Below are 19,188 nucleotides of genomic sequence, written 5' to 3'. Positions count from 1 at the left end.
ACATGAAGGAATTACCCTGAGGCACAAAACAATCTGAACAGCAGCCTTTGAGTCCCAGATCTCTCCACTGAAATGGTCTACCCAAATATGAACGAACCAGAAAAGTAATTCTGGTAATATGGCAAAGCAAGCTTCCATAACACCCCCAAAAGATCACACTAGCTCTCCAGCAATAGATACAAACCATGAAGAAATCTCTGAATTGCCAGATAAAGAATTCAGAAAGTTGATAATTGTTAATAAGCTATTCAAGAAGGTACAAGAGAAAGGTGAACATCAACTTAAAGAAATTAAAAAAAAAATACAGTATATGAATGAAAAAGTCTCCACAGAAATAGATGTCATAAAGAAAAAAGAATCACAAGTTCTGGAAATGAAAGACACACTTAGAGAAATACCAAATACATTTGAAAATTTCGATAGACTAGAACAAGTAAGAAAAAAAAAAACTCCACAGCCCGAAGACAAAGCTTTTGAATTAACCCGATCCAACAAAGACAAAGAAAAAAAGAATTTTAAAAAATGAAAAAAGCCTCCAAGAAATTTGGGATCATGTTAAAAAAGCAAGCATAAGAATAATTTGTGTTCCTGAGGAAGAAGAGAAATTTTAAAGTTTGGAAAACTTATTTGAGAGAATAATAGAGGAAACCTTCCCTGGCCTTGCTAGAGATCTAGATATCCAAATACAAGAAGGTCAAGGAATACCCGGAAAATTCACTACAAGAAGTTTATCACCTAGGCACATAGTCGTCAGGTTATCTAAAGTCAAGACAAAGAAAAGAATCTTAAGAGCTGTGAAGCAAAAGCATCAGGTAACCTATAAAGGAAAACCTATCAGATAAACAGGTTTCTGGGCAGAAACCCTACAAGCTAGAAGGGCTCGGGGTCCTATATTCACCCTCTAATATGGTTTGGCTTCATCCTCATCAAATCTCAATTTCAATTGTATCTCCCAGAATTCCCACACGTTGTGGGAGGGACCCAGGGAAAGGTAATTGAATTATGGGGGCTAGTCTTTTCCATACTATTCTCATGACAGTGAATAAGTCTCATGAGATCTGATGGATTTATCAGGGGTTTTTGCTTTCACTTCTTCCTTGTTTTCTCTTGCCATCACCATGTAAGAAGTGCCTTTTGCCTCCTGCCATGATTCTGAGGCATCCCCAGCCATGTGGAATTGTAAGTCCAATAAAACCTTTTTTCATCTCAGCCTTGGATTTGTCTTTATCAGCAGCATGAAAATGAACTAATACAGCCTCCTTAAACAAAATAATTATCAGCCAAGAATTTTGTATCCAGTAAAACTAAGCTTCATAAAGAAAGGAGAGATAAAATCTTTTTCAGACAAATAAATGCTGAGAGAATTCACCACTACCAAGCCAACACCACAAAAAATGCAAAAAGGATTTCTCAATCTTGAAACAAAATCTTGAAATACACCAGAATAGAGCATCCTTGAAGCATAAATTTCACAGGATCTATATTCCATCAATATAGCATTTTGAAATGACAAAATTGTCCAAATGGAGAATGGATTTGTGGTTGAGAGATTAGGATACAGGGGTCAGGCAGTAGCTAGAAGTGGAACAGGAGAGAGGTGGGTTTGTTTATTAAAGAGCCACATGAGGGATCCTTGAGCATCTTGATTGTAATGGCAGATACATGAGCCTACACATGTGCTAAAATGGTATACAACTACTTAGACATATATGTACAAATGATTACTAGTAAAACTGGAGAAATGTGAATAAGATGGTTGATTGTATCAATGCCAATATACTAGTTGTGATATACTACAGCATTGAACAATATTACCATTGAAAAAAACTAGGTAAAGGGTACAGATGATCTCTCTGTATTTTTTTTACAACTGTATGTGAATCTATGAAAACCTAAAAAGTAAAAAATTAAGAGTGTTAATACCAAGATGTTCTGAGTATCTTAGTCAAGTATGCTTAACAATTCAGTCAAGGAGTCATGTAATTCATTGGTCCCAGTCCAGTGTTTCTGATGAGCTGACAGTTCTTCATCTTTAAATAAATATTTGAGAGTACACATGCATATGTTAAGACTGCATGAACTGTCATTATTTTATGAGTGTCAAAATATTCTCTCTCTCTCTCTCCTCCCTTAATGATAGCAGAAATAAAAGAGAGAAGAAAGAGAAATTAGTTTCCAAAGGGTTACTTTGGTGAGATTTGGAGTCCTGTTTATTTATAACTGAACTACAAAAACAACATAGGGCAGACAAGGGCTGCTATTTAATAAGCACCAGCCTGAGAGAGTTGAGCAAACAATCTCCATTTATTTCAAATGATCAACCAAACCAAGAATGGAGCAATGAGAGGATAAGCATAATACATCAATTGAGTCACTGTCTCCATCTCTTCCCGGGAAAATGCAAAAATACAAAACACACACACTCAGAAGGATACAATGAAATCCCTTCTGAGATGTCTTTCATTTCACTGGGAGACAGGATATGACTTAAATAGATTTTATGGTATTCTAAAGAAATAAAATTACCTTGAATAAGGACATGATGTAAATCACAAATAGTATGTTCTGTGAAAATGTCATGAAGAAGAATTCCATAGCTGCAGATCTTTTGTCTAAAAATAAACAAGACAGCAATTACTCATTGCCCTGCATTAAACACTGAGCAATCACAGTTGCATAGGTTTTTCAAAGATTCCAACATATTCAGTATTATGCTTACAACACCTTTTCTAACATGAATACACCTCTACATGAAACAATCCATTAGTGCTTTCTTTAAGCCAGACTGCTTGGTAGACAAACTCTTAGAATCATCAGTCTTACTCAAAAAGGCATGTGTCTATGGAACAGTTTTTCTTTCTTTTCCCTCCTTTAAGTGTCTTTGTCATGTGGTAAATTAATTATTCACATGTATATCCACTTCACTTTTATGTAGAGACTAGACCTATATCAAGTATCTCTTTGTTTATCCTAGTCAAAGTTTGGTCTGATTTGGCCTAACTTATCTTGTTCTCTTAAAAAAAAATACCTTTACTGCTCTAATCTGTTTCCTATAAAAACATATAATCCCATATTCCTGAAATCTCGTTACTTTTCCAAGAAACATTTTCCTATTTCATTCATTAAATATCACTATTGCTATATTAGTTTTCTAAGGCTGTTGCAGCAAATAGGGAAAACTGGGAGGTTTAAAGTGATCGAAATTTATTCTCTCACAGTTCTGGAGTCTAGTGGCTCCAAAGTCAAGGTCTTGGAAGTGCCATGCTCCTCCTAAAGCCCCCTGGGAAAAGTCTTTCCTTGCCTCTTCTGTCTTCTAGCAGTTGTTAGCAGTTCTTGGTGGCAGAGGCATGACTCCAGTCTCTGCTTCCATTGTTGTATGGATTCTCTCTGTGAATCTGAGTCCAATTTTTCCTCTTCTTATGAAGACGTTAGTCATTAGATTTCAGTCCACCCTAATTCAGTATGCCTGAATTTTAATTTAATTACATCTGTAATGACCCTATTTCCAAATAAAGTAATATTCACACATACTGGACATACCTAAAACATATCAAGTTAGGACTTGAACATAATTTTGGGGGGAACACAGTTCAACCCACAACAATTGAGAAGATATGTCTTAACTCATGCTAGTAGATTACAATAAGAAAGATATGTATTAGCTAATAGTGTTTACATATAACTCTAAGATTAATAAAATATTTTTTGATTATAGTTTTCTTAATGTAATTAAAATAACTGAGAAAATATACACATGATTTTCAGCTTTTTACACTCATGAGGATATGCCAACTTGAATAGAGAAAAATTAAATCATGTTCACAGTTGAGTATAATTTACATAGTGTTTTGAATAATGAAGGATTTGTTTAATTCTGCATGGATGATTCTTGTGTATGATGCAAATTTGAAAAGCACAAAAAGAAATCACCTTTTGGCCAGGTGCAGTGGCTCACACTTGTAATCCCAGCACTTTGGGAGGCTGAGGTTGGTGGATCACCTGAGGTCAGGAGTTCAAGACCAGCCTGGACAACATGGTAAAACCCCATCTCTGCTAAAAGTACAAAACTTAGCCAGGTGTGGTGGTGGGTGCCTGTAATCCCAGTTACTCAGGAGGCTGAGGCAGGAGAATCGCTTGAACCCAGAAGGTAGAGGTTTCAGGGAGCCGAGATTGCACCATTGCACTTCATCCTGGACTACAAAAAAAAAAAAAAAAAAAAAAGAAATCACCTTTTATCCTTTTTCTTCCAGCCATTTTCTTCCCTAGAAGCAATTATGGTATCAGTACTTTGTGAATCTTTCCAGAAATATTTTTGCACATACAGGCTATCCATCTATCTTTTATCTGTCTCTATTATCTGTCTATTAAAAATCACAACACACAAATGGTAGCATAGTATCCACATTCTGCACCATTCTCTTTCACTTAATAAACAAAACTCACTTTTTATCCCTTAATCTCCTCTAGAAACTGCCCTGTTTCTTCAGCTTCTTTTTCTTAAAACACCTCAAGCAAGTCTTCTCTCCTCATTGTTGCCCCCACTCCCTTACTCCACTCCACTGGAATTGCCTCCACCATCCGATAGCGATTCACGGCTCCACTGTCACTTTCCCTTCTTACCTTATCTTCCTACACGTCACTTCTTCTTATAATCGTGATAATTTATGTATATTTGTTAATTGGTTCTCTCTCAACTAGAATGTATGCTCCACAAGTGCAGGGACACTGATTGTCTTAGTAGCTATTTTACTGCTATCAGCAATTTGATGTTGAAAAATAGTATCTTGTAGTTTTAATTTACATTTCTCCTAATACGAGTGAGGGTGATCACCTTTTCATATGTTCAAGAGTTATTTCTATTTGTTTTAACGTGCTATCTGTACATATTATTTATGTATTTTTAATTAGGCCTTGATTTTATTCTCATTGATTTATAGGATTTTTTTTATATATCAAGAAAACTCAGACTTTTTTCCCTCTGACCTGCTCTTCACCTCCATACCATAGACCTTCCCCTCATTCCTCAGCTGGCTTCATTTGGATTTAAATATTCTTTGCTTTTCAAGCTCTCTCCAATTTCCATGCATTTGAAATACCCTGTCCTTCTACTGCAGAGTTCATAAATTAGGTGCAGGTATCGTTGTCCCCATGGCGTCTTCCCTTGCCCACCTTCGTGCCAAAGTGGATATACCATTTACTCAAGTCACTAGTATGGATGCTCAGTTTCCATAAAAAATGTTAATCCTATCTTCTATACTGTTTATCATTAAACATGTAAGTTTGCCAACAGCAACTTGGAATATTTATAAATCAGATTTATTGCCAGAAAATATAAGTTCACCTCTCTGACCTTTCTGTAACCACTCATGTATCCTGTTTGGCTTTTTTCATCAGAGAGCTTTGATCCAAATTAGCTAATCTCATTTAGCAACTTTTAGAGACTTTCTGGTGATAATATAATTATAACTCTATTAATAGCTATAACTTCTTTTAACTTTATATATGTAAACAACTTATAGAAGTAGCATATAAAAAATTTGTATGGCATCCAGTGGAGTACCTGCCACATATATTTAAAAAAATGAATAATGATATTCTGATGATAAAAGAATGAATTCTGTATGATGCTTTTCTGTTTTTTTTTTTTAACTTTTATTTTTAAGTTCATGGGTACTTATAAACCTGCAGGATGTGCAGGTTTGTTATAATACATAGGTAAACATGTATGGGGGAATTGTTATACAGATTACTTCATCAGACAGATACTAAGTCTAATACTCATTAGTTATTTTTCCTTATCCTCTCCCTCCTCCCACCTTCCACCCTCCAGTAGGCCAAAGTGTGTGTTCCTCCCCTTTTTGTGTCCATGTGTTCTCATTATTTAGCTTCCACTTACAAGTGAGAACATGGGGTATTTGGTTTTCTGTTCTGGTGTTAGTTTGCTGAAGGTAATGGGTTCCAAGTTCGTTCATGTCCCTGCAAAGGACATGATCTTGTTCCTTTTTGTGGCTGCATAGTAGTCCACAGTGTACGTGTACCACATTTTCTTTATCCAATCTGTTGTTGATGGACATTTAGGTTGATTACATGTCTTTGTTATTGTGAATAGTGCTGCAATGAGCCTTCACATCCATGTGCTTTTATGGTAGAATAATTTATATTCCTCTGGGTAGATACCTGATGGTGGAATTCCTGGGTTGAATGTTAGTTCTGCTTTTAGCTCTTTGAGGAATTCCCATACTGCTTTCCATAATGGTTAAACTAATTTACACTTCCATCAACAATGTATATAAGTATTTTCTCTACAACCTCACCAGCATCTGTTTTTGTTTTTTTTTTTTTTACTTCTTAATAATAGGCATTCTGACTGGTGTGTGATGGTATCTCATTGTGGTAATGATTTACATTTCTCTAATGATCAGTGATATTGAGCTTTTTTCATAGTTAGCTGCATATATGTCTTTGCTAAGGATGATGGCCTCCAGATCCAGCTTTTCTCAAATTAAGAAGCTCTTAAATACAGAAAGTTGTTGAAACAATAAAATATAGCATAATTTTTCAAAAAATAGTAAAATGATGAAATAGCTACTGTACATAGTTCCCAGTTTTAACACAAATGGATAACATGCAAAGTGTTTGTTTAATGTTAAGTTGTATTAGGTAATATCTGCAGTTCAGGGTAGATTTAATTCCAGATATGCTATTTCAAAGGTAGCAATTATAGATTTTCTTTTACTATCTTCTTTTACTTTATTATAAGAAATAGATTATTTATTTAAATTATGAAATTATATAAACAAATAGAACCCCTTACACACAATGTGATTGTGAATAAGAAGCATAGGTGAGTATAGTCATGTACGAGTTCAGAAATCTCAGCTTTCTGAAATATGGAAGGGAAAGCTTACAGATCATAATGTTATTGTAACATTTCTGGAAGAATGTGGTATTTGGAGGGCAAAATTTAATCAAACACTCTGTATAACTTCAAAAATTTTACATTTTAACTGACATTTGAATATATTAGACAATGTAAAAAAAAAAACTTTCCGTTTTAAACTCAGTATGTTGGAGTAAACAACTAATATACATAACATTACACCAAAAACTGACATTACGTCAGTATAGTAAAAGTCTGGATTGGATTTTGTTGAAATTTGATAAAGCTTGAAGAGATTACATTAAAAATAGGAAAGAAAATTTCAAGTAAATTAAAAAATTTTAAATTGCTCTATCCCAGTGTCATTTTTAAAAATAATTCAATTAATTCATTATTGAGTACCTATGATGTGTGCCAAGATTGTTTTGGATACTAGAATGAATAAATGGATGTTAATCATTCAATATTCTAACTAGTTCTTTGAACTAAGCTTTTCAGGTTTTTATAAGACATTTATTTTCATGTAGAAAATACCTGACCACTCATCTAGAATATTTCAGAATGTTCTTGAATGTTCTCCATTCTGCCTATTTTGTTTGTTTGTTTGATTTTTAAAACTCAGGTCAACTCTATCTAGCCCCTTCTGTAGAACCTTTTGTGACCCCTTTGGCACAAGGCCTTGCACATAGTAGATGACCAATAAGTACTTGTTAGTTTAATATCATTGATGGAAACAGCATTCAAAATGTACTAGAAATATGCCTTCAAGCGCATTCATTTTTATAAAAGACTAAACATATGAATCTGGTACTATATGGTAAATAGAAGTCTGATAGAAGGTGGAAATATGGAAACATTCCCCTAACTAAAGAGTTCTATAATTCAATAAATATAGGCAAGTAAATAAGCCATTAAGGATAGGCATATTTCAACTTAAAAGTTTACATGATTACAAGAGTCAAATCTATCTTGAGTAATGTTGGCCGACTTAGCAAATGAAAATATAGGACACTCAGTTAAATTTGAATTTCAGATAAACAACAAACACATTTTTTTTTTTTTTTGGTAAAAGAATGATGTTGTTTATCTGAAATTTAAATTTAACTAGGATTCCTGTATTTTGTCCGGCAACCCTAATCTTGAGGTGTAGTTCTGTCCTGATTCATTCCGAAGGCCAACATTGGGTTTTCTAGTGGGGAAGTTAGTGGGCACACTGCCACTTTGTGGCAGCCAAGAGCAACGACATTACTGCTTTTGGGAGAGAAGAGGTGATAGTTCAGTGATTAGAATTTTATTTCCGGTGTGCATAACATATCAGACACCAAGATAAACTAAAGTGGCCTTTAAAGAAAGAGGTATGGAAATCACCATGCTTATCACAGATCACATTAGTTTTGGTTGGCATGATGGCAAGATTTATCTCCTTTCTGAAGAATTGATATGCTAACATTTCAAGATAAGGTTTGGAGAAATGAGAGGATGACTTTGCCAGTGAATATTGCCAGAAACAATATGTAAACTATTCTCATGTGACCAGCAGTAATTATAAGAAACTGCATAAAAGAACATGATGGTATGAACTGCCAACACAATTCTGCTTTTATTTAGCACTATCAAGCCAACATCTGTTTTTACAAGACCTCCAAAGCAGTCATTTTTTTACCAGTGAGAAGGTGAAAGGATAAACTAATTTCCTCAAGGTTGCATATCTGATCAATAATGGAGTTGGAAGGATGTAAAAACTCCCTACCTTCTAACCCTTGAAGACTTTCGTTAACTCAGAATCACTGTTTTCTGAAATGAGCCTCTTTCAAGACCTTTAAAATATTATTTCAGAAATAGTAGCCATACATGTGGAAGTAATAATCTTGTGATAATTTAAGGCATCCTTGTAGAAACTAAAGAAATCCCAAGTTATAAATTCTCAGATATCTTTACAGTCTCCAAAGCAAACAGAACCTTTAACAATTTACCTTCTGTTGTCCCCTTATCTTCTTACTGAACCATTTACTTTGTATATATTTTTAAGAATAAATATTCTTGGGATATAGTTATTTTTTAAATCCACACAAGAATATATTTAAAAGTTAATTGACAATAAGCTATCAAACACTTACTTACTAACACTATAAAAAGTATTTGAATTAATCCTTAATTTTGTGTGGCTACCTTTAAACACCCAAACCTTGACAGTAAACAGAGGTAGAAAGTAGAGGATCACATATACACCAAGTCATTATTTTCATTTATATTAGAAACTATAACAGGTATAATCTATGTCAAAGTATTTGAAGCTATTTTTACCCTGAAAAAGAAAAAATTATGGGCTAATTGTCAAGCAGAGTCAAACACTGGTTGATTTTCTAGAAGCCACAATTGGCTATAATACTTTATTGAGAGTGTTTCAGTTTAATCTTGATGGAAGTTACCCAATGAATCAAAATTTCAGCAATTTGTCTACAGACAGTAGACAATTAGAAAAATATGTATATGTTGCATTATTTAGTTTAGCAGTCTGCCAAATATGCCGTGTAATTCTGTGATGGAGGAAACAGGGCAAGGTTATGCTGGCCTTAGCCACTTGTTGGCAGAACTGCTGACCTTACACAAACCTTTAACAGTGAACTGGATGTTCCAGAAAATAGGTAGTTGGTGTGGAAAAGAGAGATAATATGAGGCTGGGTGGGAAATGAGCATAACAGAATCTGCTACACTCATGCAAATTCTTTTGGCGTTATCTGTGTGATTTATAGTACGTGAAAAGATAGTCACAATGAATTCAGACAAAATCAGTACCATGCAGAATGCTTTACTAAAATACAGGTTTGCATCACAAAATAAGTTGGTGGTGATATTGGAAAGTGAGCGTTTCTATTTTACGAGTAACTGACATAATCTCAGGACTTCTTTTGCTACCTTTGTCCATGGAAATAGAACAATTTCTAGGGCCTAGGTTTTCTTTATGCATTTGTATGTAAGCACAAATGTGTGCTGTGATTATTCTGTTATTTATTTTGCTTACGTGTATTGCTTTTTCGTCACCCCTCTGCAATGCATCTTCTGCCTCTTTGGTGTGTCTGAATAGTATCCAGTTCCATTCTAATGACCTTCTTCCCATTCTTAATCCAAATGATGTCATAACATAGTTTATTCATACAGAATTTCTCTGGAAACTCATGCAACAAGCCATGGTAACTATTCTGTCTTTGGCAATGAAAAAAACATGAATATATGAACAATGTTAATAATTAGCAGAAACCCAAGTCACTTTATTTTTATGTATTTATTTTTTGAGATGGATCTTGCTCTGTTGCCTAGGCTGTAGTGAAGTGATGTGATGACAGCTTATATGATCCCTGTGAGCCCGATCTCTGGGGGCTGCCTTGACCTCATGGGATCAAGCAATCCTTTTACCTTAGCCTCCTGAGGAGCTGGGGCCACAGTGGGCACCACCACGCCAGGCTAATTTTTGCATTTTTAGTAGAGATGAGGTTTTACCAGGTTGTCCAGGTGGGTCTTGAATTTTTGGGCTAAAATGATCTGGTCACCTTGGCCTCCCAAAGTGCTGGGATTATAGGCATGAGCCACTGTGCCCATGCCCACCCTTCCCCCCACCCAGTTACTTTCAAATCTAGACTTCATTTAATAAAGATGTACACCTAAGGAATATTACACATACTTAAATGAAATTATTTAAATTCAGTTCCATAGAAAGTGGAATCCAATAAAAGAAATTGAAGGTAATAATATTCACTTGAATGTATATATATTTTTCTGAATTTAAAAGAAACAAAGTGCAGCAGTTCTTTTAGAATTGTCTAGCAGGTCTTCTGGGTTTTTAACCAGAAACCCTCCCCATGTAGGGAGAGGCTGAGAAGCAATCAAAATACAAATTCTAAAACTCCCAATTAAAGATCATTTTTATTACTAGTTCAGTTTTGATAATATGTGAATGATTATTTCCTTGGGAAAAGCTAGCACTTGAAAACAATACTATCATCTGAAAACTTGCCTTTCCTCGATCAAATATGAATTACTAATCATTAATTCGAACAGTCTGTGGAAAGCTAATTTCAGAACTGAAATGATTTAAAAAATCTATAGTAAAGAGATTCATAGTTTCATGGCCTGAAATGCTGGCAATGTTCCTGGACCTATGCAAAACTTTCAGAATTGTTAATAATGTTTAAAAAGTGGTTCTGGAACAAAAAAGTTTAAATTCTACCCAATAATACAAAACAGACCTTTTCTCTCTTCATCTTGCTTTTCATATTGTTTTATCTGATGCCAATTTTTGTATTATAAAATCTGTTTTACAGCATTAGTCTTTCTCACCTGTTCTTGTGAGAAAGCCAACATTTTCTTAACTCCAATTATTGGCACTAGGGTTATCATTTAATGTTGTAAGTGCCTTTACGTTCAAAGGCAGATATGAGAAAGTTAAGAAATTGACAAGTGAGGAAAGGCACTGCAGGAAACTTTCCACTCATTCTTTAAGACACGTTTCAAAGGTTATTACCTATGTAAAGTCTTCCTGGACTTCTCCACCATTCCAGAATACTAGCTCTATTTTCCTCAGAGTGCCTATAATCCTCCCCAGGTGTCCTTTCCTTACTACAGTGAGCTTTGAGACTGTGCTGTTCTTATCTGCAACTGTAGTGCATAGGACATTGATCACGACACAGCAGGTCTGTCAATCAGTGCTTACTGAATACATTTCAATGTTTGTTGAAAAAAAATAAATGAATAAAATGATCTGCTGCAATGTATTGAGACTCTCTCCACACACATACTAAAATAAACAACCTAAGTCAATCATTAACTAAACACTGAGTGGTCTGGTTAAATATCCAAGTCTAAGTGAATTAGATTAAAATGAAACAAAAAACTTATAAACCTGGTAAATATAATTTTCAAGTTAGCACATAGGCAGATTTTTGTTATTCTCACATAAAGACGCTTTGTAGTCTTTTTGATTTCAAAGAGAAATCTTTGAGGAGTATATGGTTATTGGTCAATACTTCAGTTGCAAGTAACAGAAACTGTCTCAAACAAGCTTAAGGTAAAAGGAGAAATCTATTGTCTCACAGAAGGATGGTGGAAGAGCTAGCCTTGGGCTTTAAACCATTCAGAGTTCTCTCTTTCTTTCTGCATTTTCTACTTGGCTTCCTACTCTATTTCTACAGATGGATTTTTTTTCCTTTTTGTACCCACCAGAAGGAGATCATGACCAAATGGCAGCCTCATACTCTAATATTTCCATCCCCAGAGATGAGAGATGATCTTTCTCAAAAGCTCTAGATATAAAATTCTAGGAAGCACTTGTGCAGTCTACCTTGAGTTCTGTGTCTCCTCCTGAATCAGTCAGAGAGAGTTGTTCCACCCTAGATTACATGCGCACTTTTGAAATCGGGGCAAATTTGCCAATATAAAAAGAAGCAACATATACTGGAGAGATAGAGATGATGATCAATATGAGGAGAGATGCCATATTTTTCCTTTATTTGCTTGTAAAGAACCTCTCAATAATTCCATCCTATGCTTCAACATGCAAATTCATAAATGTGATTCATCACGTAAACAGAACTAAAACCAAAAACCATATGATCATTTCAATAGACACAGAAAAGGCTTTCAATAAAATTCAACAACCCATCATATTAAAAACCTTCTGCAAACTAGGCATCAAAATAACAAGGCCTATCTATGGCAAACCCACAGCCAAAATCATACTGAACAGGCAAAAGCTAGAAGCATTCCCTTGAAAATCAGAACAAGACAAGGATGCCCACTCTCACCACTCCTATTTTACATAGTACTGGAAGTCCTAGCCAGAGCAATCAGGCAAGAGAAAGAAATAAAAGGCATCCAAGTAGAAGGAAGTCAAACTATCTCTTTTTGCAGATGATATGATTCTATGCCTCAAAATCCCCATAGCCTCTGCCCAAAGGCTCTTAGATCTGATAAGCAACTTCAGCAAAGTTTCAGGATACAAAATCAGTGTACAAAAATCAGTAGCATATCTGTATACTGATAATGTCTAAGCTGAGAGCTAAATAAAGAACACAATACCATTAGTAATAGCCACACCAAAAAAAGAGAAAAATACCTAGGAATACAGCTAACCAGGAAGGTGAAAGATCTCTACAATGAAAATTACAAAACACTGCTCAAAGTAATCAGAGATGACACAAATAAAAAAAATTCCATGCTCATGGATAGGAATAATCAATATTGTTAAAATGGCCATACTGCCCAAAGCAATTTACAGGTTCGATGCTATTCCTATTAAACTACCAATGGCACTTTCCACAAAGTTAACAAAACAAAACAAAACAAAAAAAAACTAGTCTGAAATTCATGTGGAAGCAAAACGAGCTCAAATAGCCCAAGCAATTCTAAGCAAAAAGGACAAGGCTGGAGGCATCACATCCAACTTCAAACAATGCTACAAGGCTACAGTAACCAAAATATCATGGTACTGGTAGAAAAACAGACACATAGACCAATGAAACAGGTTCAAGAACCCAGAAATAAAGCCATACACTTTTAAGAATCTGATCTTCAACAAACTCAACAGTAACAAGCAATGAGAAAGTACTTCCTATTTAATACATGGTGCTGGGATAATTGGCTTGCCATATGCAGAATATTGAAACTGGACTCTTTCCTTTCACCATATACAAAAATCAACTCAAGATTGATTAAAGACATAAGTGTAGGACCTAAAATTATAGAAATCCTGGAAGATAACCTAGGAAATACCATTTGGGGCATTGGAACTGGCAAAGGTTTCATGACAAAAACTCCAAAAACAATTGCAAAAAAACAAAAATTGCAATTGGACCTAATTAAACTAAAGAGCTTCTGCACAGCAAAAGAAACTATCAACAGATTAAACATATAACTTACAGAATGGGAGAAAATATTTGCAAACTATGCCTTGAACAAAGGTTAAATTTCCAGAATCTATGAGGAACTTAAATTAAGATGCAAAAAACCAAACAACCTCATTAAAAAATGGGCAAAGGACATGAACAGATACTTCTCAAAGGGGACACACATGCATCCAACAAGCATAAGAGAAAATGCTTAACATCACTAATGATTAGAGAAATGCAAAAACCACAATGAGATGCCATCTCACATCAGTCAGAACGGCTAATATTAAAAAGTCAAAAAATGACAGATGCTGGTGAGGTTGTAGAGAAAAGGAAATGTTTTTATGCTGCTCCTTGGAATGTAAATTAGCTCAGCCACTGTGAAAAGCAGTTTGGAGATTTCTCAAAGAACTTAAAACAGAACTACCATTCGACCCAGCGTTTTCATTACTGGGTATATACCCAAAGGAATAAAAATCATCCTACCATAAAAACACATGTACATGTATGTTCATTGTAGGACTATTCACAATAGCAAAGACATGGAATCAACCTAGGTGCCAATCAGTCGTGGACTACATAAAGAAAATGTGGTACATATACACCATGGAATACTATGCAGCCATAAAATGAATGAGAACCTGTCCTTTGAAGCAACATGAATGGAGCTGCAGGCCATTATCCTACGTGAATTAATGTAGGAACAGAAAGCCAAATATCACATGTTCTCACTTATAAGTGGAAGCTAAAGCTTGAGTACACATGGACACAAAGAAGGAAACAACAGACACCAGGGCTTACTTAAGGGTGGAAGGCGGGAGGAGGGTAAGGACTGAGAAATTACCTATTGGGTACTATGCTCATTAACTGGGCTACAAAATAATCCATACACCAAACCTGTGACACACAATTTACCCATGTAACAAATCTGCACATGTACCCCCTACACTTAAATTTGGAAAAAAATTCTAACCTAGTTGAAAAGAATTTGTTCGGTTCTCAAATCAAGATGGCTAGTCAGTTCAACAGACCAGCAGAGGACAACCATGGTGGTAGAGATGGTTTCAAATAGAGATTGGTAAAGAAAGAACTCGTGGAACAGAGGCATATGGAAAAGTAAAAACCTGAGTCACAAGAGGTAGGAAGCAGGGATTCTTTCCAGTCAAGGGATCTTGTCCACAGGGCATGGTGATGTTTCCAGGATGCTAAATACCATAATCTCAGATACTAGGGCTGTAGTATAGGGAATATGGGCTGCTCAAAATATTGGTCATTAAAGGATATCAAATAATTCTACACCATCTACTCTGAATTTAACCTGGATTGTGACATAATGAAATTTGCGATATATCCTGAATGTGATAGAGAAAGAGGAAAAAAGTAAGTTATCAGCAAAAATGTTCTTAAGGCTTTGCCAAACTCATTGCTGTCACACTGACAATAAGCAGTAGAACTAAACTTTGAAACTAGATATACATAAAGATAAATATAGTACGTATTTAAGTATTTTGAACAAAATTTTACTGAATTTCGACTTTTCCAAAGTTTACATTCTTTAAGAATAACCCAGTTTTTTTTTTTTTTTTTTACACTCCAAGCCAGAATGGTATGCTATTTTGCAGAGCTGGCAGAATAGAGTGTACTAAGACTTTTCTACTTATTTTTAGCCATCTACTAGAATTAGTTTCTTCACATTTAAAAAGTCAGCTTTACTGTAGCTATCATACTGTGAAATCTTTTACTAAATCTTTCTACTTAACAGATTGTCTTAGTATTCCATTAGTAAGAATGATAAAATCAGGGCATAATTACATTCATTTGGGATTCTTTGCACACAAGTCTTGACTGGTATATGTATAGTATTTAAAGCTAGCAATTTTCTATGAAAAAATAAATGGTTGTTTTAAGAGAAATAAGAAGTCCTATGTAGCTCTTATATGACCTTTAAGAATCCAGTTGAACATAAAACTTATGTTATCGAAACCCAGGCATTAGAATGATCGACCCCTTTTAATACCTCATTTACTTTTTCCTACTTGCAACATTAAAAAACTAAGCATACATAAGAAATAAACTAAGTCAGCTATCTCTAATATGTATGTTAATAGGATCTTAAGGAGATAATGCCTTAACTTAAAGTTCTCTACTAAGGGAAACCCAAGTTCACTTCTAATTGGCATTTTGTGTAAAAAAGACATTGACCTTCAGGTGAGTATGTTTCCTTGCAACTCTGGTATCTATGGTTGGATTTACTTCTGTGAACAAGATTTGTTCATTCCTTATTTCATTCAGCAAATATTCCCCACACAATTAGTAATTCCATAGGGTACATTATTCAAACCCCAGGGCAACCCAATCTATAGTCTGTAATTTTCTTCTAAGACCCGAAAGCCATTGATTCGTCATGATATTGATCCATTAACAATGAGTTTTTCATTTGCAAGTGTAAAAAATGTCCAGATATCACTGCTGGGCCATGTTTGACCAATTTGTATAACTGGGATGGTAATAATTTAGTTATAAAAAGAAAACAGAAAATGTTAAAAGACTTGGAAAGTCATGAAGCGAGTAGCTCACAATACCTGACCTGAAGATAGGCTTTCTATACCCAAGATCACTCTTCCTGAAAACAGGCCAAGTCACATCAAACAGAGAAAAGAGTAAACCTTCGGGTCCAGTACCATGTCACATTGTTTCTTTCTAGTTTGTAAACTCCAAAGGACTCAGGTAAACCAGGAGAACAGTTAAACTCATCGTTTCTTCATCAACTCAAATTCCAAGGTGAAATAGCCCAAATACAACACTGTTTAAAGGAAATATTTTTGTGAATTCCAACGAAGCTCTTGATGACGACTGTCTTTGGGTCATTTGCTTTTTCCATTTATTTGAATTTAAACATTTACAGACAATCCTGGCAAAATAGGCTATTTTCTCCTGAATTCTTAACTATGTCATTGATTAATTATCAAGATAGAATTACTTCTGAGCTTAAAATAGATCCTTGAGATTTAGTGGTTCACTGTATTCACTACCTTTAAAATTCTAATAGTTCATGCTTGTGAAATTTCCTTAACTTGACCTAAGTTACTTGATATGGAAAATGAACTACACTAATCAAATTAAGCATCTCACTATTTCCTTATTTGGGCAACCTGGAAATCATGTCAGCTTGTTTGGGATTCTAGTATTGTGATTGGCAGAAGACCTAAGGAATGTAAACAGAACAAAACAAAGTGGAAAAGCCACATGAAATTAAAAATCAAAAACAAATAAAAATACTGGTCATTCTAAAACTTCCCTCCACTAAATTTATTTGATATTCAGGCTTGGATTTTATTTTTTCCACATATATGAGAAATATGAAATTTGAAATTGTTATTTTTCTTAGCGTGCTTATTCTAATGCAAGCCGCGGAGTACTAATGAATAGCAGAATTTCAGGACTGGTGTCTTCTAGTTCACTCATAGGGGCAGTCATTTCTCACCACAAATCCTTTTTGAGGGAGGATAATATTAACAAGTCATTTAATAAAGCACATGCAATCCCCATACATAAGACAAGTTTGACAACTGTGAGACACTAGAGCAGCACTCGACCTACTGATATTAAATAATTCCTTAAAATATGAAAGAGATATATGTATTTTTTCTTACATCACAAATGAAATCTAATCTAACTCCAAATATTTTAATGTGCCTTATAAAGATCTTTTCCTCAACAAATTTTATCTGTACTCTTCTTGAACTAAATTGAAATCATTTTCAAATATTTACTATGTATCAAATAAATCCCTTGCCATTTCATCTATACCTAAAAGACTGTGGTTTGATCATCTTATTTTTTTTTCTGAACATTCTATAAAACATATTATATATTTGAATCATCATAAAATACTATTCTTGCAACGTTGCCAATTTCAAAATGCTCCGTTGAATAGTTTATCATTGGTATTCTCCATTTCCTTTCTTGATCCTCTTTGAGAATCAGCCAGGCAAATGCTAGCTGAATTTATTTGCACTTATTAATGTGTCTTAGCCTGAACATTTCTTACTGAAAGGAAATCACAGGGCCAAAAAGAATAAAACTCAATTTTTGGCTGAGTCTCTAATAGCATGGGGGTAATATTAGATGAAAAATAGAGACTGAGGGAATGTAAACATTAGTTTATTCAGTTCAACTGATTTTCTTCCTTTTAAGGTGCACTCTGTTATATCATTTTCCTCCTACTTACTAAATAGTTAAGCCCTGACATCATAAAGAAAACTGCAATTCACATCACTAAGGCTAATGTCACCCAAAGATAACTTGTTATTTTAAATAATATGGAAACTGCATTGGGATGACAGATAAGTATAACAATCCATTTTATTTTTAAATGCTTTTGATGTGTTCCAGACGTTGAATATTCAGACAGAGGAATAATGGAAAAGTTATTTTTTCCCCTTAAGTCAGACGTCCACACCCCAAACTACTATTCCTCCACCCTCACCCCTGAACTTTTAGAACAAAATTGATGGATCAAACTCTCCTTTTCTTGCCGAGAGAATAGTCCTGGGCTGAGCTTCAGAAGATATCAGATCACTGACATTCTTTCTAAGAGTACTCCCAGATATATTTCTAAGTAATATTCCTTCTCTTGTTGGGGGAAATTAGAGAAGATTTCTACCTGGTGCCATATCAACTCAAGGATAGAGACAAATACTGAGAGGCTCTGTCATTTGTCTTTGGGTCTCCTTCTGTAGGCCTTTATACTTAGGCTCCACAGTAGGACCACACTTCTGTCACAAACCGGTAGTGGGAAACCAGGGTTAGACCTACACCACATACTTTATAGCTTGTTGTATCATCCTTTAAAATATTCAGCATTGTTCCCCCAAAAAAGATCTTAGCCAGAATTTCTAAGTACCATCATTGTTCAATACAAATCATATGCATTTTACTTCTCCAATAAATCTGTCTACAGGACAGAAAGAAGCAATGGTCCACAATAGCCATTACTGCCTGTTTAAAGAACTTACATTAGCTTTTTTAGGGTAGGCATACTAGAAATGTATTATATTGGTTTTTCTTCTTAGAATGTTTTGATTTTTCCTCATTCCTAAAGTATATTTTCTCCTGCTGTAGAAGTCTTAGCTGGCAATACTTCTCTTTTTGTACTTGAAAGATGTTGTGCCACTTCCTTTTGGCCTCCATGGTTTTAGATAAGAAATCTGTTGTCATTCAAATGGTTGTTCCTTGATAGGTAACCTGTTGTTTCTCTCTGGCTGCTTTCAAGTTTTTTGTCTTTACATTATACAAATTTAATTATGACATATCTTGGCATGAATTTCCCTTACTTTATCTTATTTGAAGTTTGCTAAATTTTCTGAAGGGTAAATTTATGTTTTGTACTAAATTTGAGAACTTTTCAGTTTTTATTTCATAGAA

General features: G+C 34.7%; 2 long non-coding RNA genes and 1 other non-coding gene across 3 annotated transcripts in view; 2 read left to right on the top strand and 1 right to left on the bottom strand.

Moving 5' to 3' along the window:
- Window positions 1-1,668: 1,668 nt before the first annotated feature.
- On the bottom strand, window positions 1,669-10,477 carry LOC116563398. Its single transcript, XR_004274384.1, has 3 exons — window positions 10,331-10,477; window positions 6,737-6,739; window positions 1,669-1,679 (listed from the first exon to the last, which is right to left on the bottom strand). It is a non-coding gene; the product is annotated as an uncharacterized LOC116563398 (long non-coding RNA).
- Window positions 10,478-10,672: 195 nt separating this feature from the next.
- LOC116563664 lies at window positions 10,673-10,734 on the top strand. Its single transcript, XR_004274508.1, has one exon. It is a non-coding gene; the product is annotated as a U7 small nuclear RNA (small nuclear RNA).
- A 7,574-nt stretch (window positions 10,735-18,308) lies between these two features.
- Window positions 18,309-19,188, top strand: part of LOC116563601 — a 204,106-nt gene continuing 203,226 nt past the window's right edge. Inside the window, exon 1 of the long non-coding RNA XR_004274479.1 lies at window positions 18,309-18,499. This is a non-coding gene — a long non-coding RNA (uncharacterized LOC116563601). The remainder of the gene's footprint in view (window positions 18,500-19,188) is intronic.

Source organism: Sapajus apella, unplaced genomic scaffold (assembly GCF_009761245.1).
Source record: "Sapajus apella isolate SASKATOON/1434 unplaced genomic scaffold, GSC_monkey_1.0 scaffold35, whole genome shotgun sequence".
Taxonomy (NCBI): Eukaryota; Metazoa; Chordata; class Mammalia; order Primates; family Cebidae; genus Sapajus; species Sapajus apella.
Note: the sequence above shows the minus strand (reverse complement) of the source record. Positions and strands in the feature narration are given on the sequence as shown.